This window comes from Apis dorsata, unplaced genomic scaffold (genome assembly GCF_000469605.1).
Source record: "Apis dorsata unplaced genomic scaffold, Apis dorsata 1.3 scaffold_4, whole genome shotgun sequence".
Lineage (NCBI taxonomy): Eukaryota > Metazoa > Arthropoda > Insecta > Hymenoptera > Apidae > Apis > Apis dorsata.
The window spans coordinates 470,311-474,628 of NW_006263307.1; the positions used below are offsets into that span (position 1 = coordinate 470,311).

Here is a 4,318-nt window from a genome sequence, read left to right on the forward strand (position 1 = left end):
AATTTATATTAATAATATAATAATTATATACCTATTTATATAATTTATATTAATATATAATAATTATATATCTTGATATATCTAAAGAAAATTCTATGTACATTTTTTTTAGTAAGTTAAATGCAAAATTTATTTATTAGATTTTTTACTATTCTGTACAATAAGAATATAATAATAAATATATTCAATAATAATAAATAAATTCAAAATTATTCCTCTCTTACATCCCAAAAAAGTAATTATTTTGATATTTGGGGCAATTTCAAACTCAAAAAATTCATCAAAAATTTTCATTTTATCACTATTTAATAAAAATTTAATAACTATTTATTTATTATTATTATTTATTATATTAAAATATTTATTTTTTAGCAATAATTTTATAAACAATTTTAATTTCTTTAAAGTTATAAAATTTAGATTTCTTTAAAGTTCTAAGATTATAAAATCAATAAAAAAAATATTGATCAAAATATAAATAATCCGAATTCGAAACATTTCACAAAAACAAAAATAAAAAAAACATTTCATAAATAATTTAATACTGATAGTTGTATAAAACTTCTTCTATATACAAATCGCGCTACATATTTGATGTTGCATTACAATATCGCAGAAATTCCGATAAAATGCAAAATAAAAATTAATTATATTTCATATTTAATGCTGATATTGTCGATAATAGAAAATAATTGCTGATGAAGAAAATGATATTGATAAGAGAGGGTGAATATCGAGGGAATTGCGAATAATTGGAAATCACGAGGATGTGCATTAATAATTGTGTGTAAATAATAATTCGATGTACATGTGAATAATTATGCATTAAAAAATCTCAACGAAGATAGATGAATGTTATTTTCGATACTCATACATATAAAATGTTTCTTTGACTTTCAATAAATAAAAAGCATGTCTCTTGTTCGTTAATGAGATGGAAGAAATGAGAATTGATCTTGTAAAATTATTGACGTAATTGTAATAATTGAAAAAAATATTATCAATATAAAACATGAAACATGTTTTTTTTAATAAATATTGGAAAACATGCAATATATTTGCTAAAAATTTATATTGTTTTATTATTATAACAGAATTTTACTTATAAAAGAGAAAAATGAGAAATAACTTCATTTTAATCCTATTACTTCTTAATACCAATGATATCTTAATCAAAACATGTTTTTTTCTCAATCAAATAAATAATAATAAATTAGATTAAATAGAATTTAAAATCAAACGTCGTTTAAAAATTGCGTTATCAATAATTTTAAATCGATTCAAATCAATTTGGTCTAAGTAAATAATTCGTTAAATATTTCATATAAATAAAAAATTATTTAAAAAGAATGATATTTTCCACTATTAAAAATAACAATTAGAACTTACCACATGATATGAAAAAGCCAGAAGATCTTTTAATTAAGCATAGTTAAGTTAAAAATTACAAAGAAAAATAAAAGTTTAATAATAAAATCACAAGAAACGACACGAACGTGACAAAGTACGCGCGTCAACTGTTCCAAATTCGTTAGGGATGCGACTAGTCGCGCAAGGAATCACACTTCTACCCTATCGCCATCTAGTTGCAGGATTGCACATTAACAGATCCTTATTCAAATATATTGGATCAGCACAAAGATTGACGAAAAATTATTCTATGGATCCTATCAAAGGATCTTTTATTAGCTATTTAAATAAATTCTAGCTAAAATATTCGAGATGTTTAAGTGATTTTATTTTTGAAAACAACAAATAATAATACTGAGTTTCATTGTATTAGTGGTTTAAGATTTATTGTAATTTATGATAAATTACTTTCACCTTGTGATATATTTATATAAATGAAAAAATGAAAAAATTTATTTTTTAATTTTTAAAAATTAAAAATCTAAAAGTTTCTAAAAATTTAATAAAAGTATATTAAGAAATGAAAAAATTGTTTAAGAAAATGTTATTTAATTTAATTTAAAATTTATCATTATTTTTTAATAAAATATAATGATGATATTGATTAAGATTATTTTTATCAAAAAATAGTGGAATTTTAAAAAAATTAAATTTGTATATTTGAAATTGTATATTTGAAATTTACTAAATATTAAAAAATAAGAAATAATTATTCAAATATCCTTTTTTAAATTCCTTTTTTGAATTTAGAGAGTTGAAAAAAATGATGAAACAAAATTTCTCTCGATTATATATATCGAATTATGTATATATTTATATATCCTCTTTTATACTTATTTCATAGAGTTCTTTTTCAAATTTTAATTGATTGATTTCAAATCTTTTTAGATCGATTTTCTCATTTTGTATGAAAAATTATTTAGAAATTCATATATATTAAAAATATATTAAATATATATATTAAAAATCATCCATATATTAAAAAATACCGAAAATAATATGATTTATATTTATACAAATTCACATAAGAAATATAATTCATAAAATTATTCTTCATTTTTTCCATCAATATGTTAATCCAAATTTTCAATCATTCGAAATTATATTTTTGACTAATTCTAACATTGAATTCTCTAATAAAATCATCCCTGTACGTTGTACGTAATTCCGATTACGCAAACGCGAGGGAAAGAAGATAGATTAATTAAATGGATCGTCGATTACGAAACGTAAAGGGATGGATGGATCGTTAATTAATTCTAATAGTAGGAAGGACAATGTCGATCAAATGAATTTCCATTAATTCCAAAATACAATATCCTCAATTGAGTTGTTCACGTGTCAATGTCAATCTCACGCGGCCTATGGGAACACGTGACACACCATGGCCACGTGACAGAAAGGAAAAGCATTTTTACTTTCCGGTGAAAAGCAAGTCAGAAGATCTTTCTTACCGCGTGACTATGATTTTAATCGCTTCAAATGTTTGCATAACATTTATAATAGGAAAATCCTTCTAACCTTTTCAATCGAGGATCAATTACAGTTAGTTGCATAATTGGAAGTGAAAAATGGATATTTTCTAAATTTAAAAGTTATTTCAAAAAAAAATTATTTCGAGTCTATTATTGTTGTTAATTTATAAATTTATAAATTTATATATAAAAATGTTATTTATATCAAATTTAAATTTAAAAAATAAAACAATGAATTCGATAAAATTAGTATTTTTTATTTATCGAACAATGAAAAAAAATATGCATAGATATTTTTCATTAGATATAACAATAAATGAAGATGTAATAAAATATGTATAATAAAACATAATATAGTATTTGAAACATTTCACTTGATTATTAAAACAATTATTAAAAATCTAAATAAATGAAAATTTTTTTAATCTTTTACATCTATATTTGTTAAAATTTTGAAAAAAAATAATTTTTTTACGAAACAATTTTTATTTAATAATTTATATAATATTATATAATTTATATAATATTATATTAATAATATAATATAAAGAAATATGAAAAATTAATGTAATAATTATGTAATATAATAAGAACAATGAAAAATTCATGTCATTGTAGAAAACACCTTCAATAATGAACTATAATAAATGAATATTTATATAATCGGATATTATTAATTGAATAAATATAAACCTGTGATGCTACTTATTAGAATCGCACTTTAAAGCTGTTGAAGTAAGTTGAACAGGAAGACACCAACTGAAATAAAAGAAAAAAAAGTTAAAACAAGAAATAATTTATTTATAAAAATCAATTTTATTCAATAATTGAATTTTCAATTAAAAGAATTTATTTATACGATAATCATTCAATATTTTTTATCAATATTGATTATTTTTAAATATTTATATATCATAAAAATAAATTCAATTATTAAAAATATCTATCTATGATTTTTCGAACGGATCATTTTATATTTAAAGTAATGTGATATAGAATATAGAAAATAATATAAAAATAATGTAATATAGAAAAAATTATTTTCATCAATTTTTTTTAAATTTTTTAAAATTTTTTTTAATTTTTTTTTTTGAGAGAGAAAAGCAATCACTGTAGAAGTTATAATTTAATTTCTATTTGGATTTTCTATAAAATTGGAACAATATTTTTTTCTCAAACAAAGCTATTTAAATTTAATATATAGAAGTATGTATTTTCTTTTAGATAAAATATTTATTTATTATACAATCGTGACAAAAAATAGATTTTAAATTATATTGTATACATAAAAAAAATTATAGATATTTCATAGATTATTTAGATATTATTTAAATATATTAGATATTATTTAAATATCTATATAGATAGATTATAGATATTTCATAAAAATATTAAAAATAAATTCATTAAAAATTATTTAAAGATTATTTATA

At 19.2% G+C, this 4,318-nt stretch overlaps 1 protein-coding gene across 1 annotated transcript in view; it reads right to left on the minus strand.

The window, feature by feature from the left end:
• Positions 1 to 1,531, minus strand: part of LOC102674236 (PDF receptor) — a gene marked incomplete at its 3' end in the record, with an annotated part of 30,862 nt that extends 29,331 nt beyond the window's left edge. The window contains exon 1 of the mRNA XM_006607278.2: positions 1,390 to 1,531. The remainder of the gene's footprint in view (positions 1 to 1,389) is intronic.
• Between the last annotated feature and the right edge of the window lie 2,787 nt (positions 1,532 to 4,318).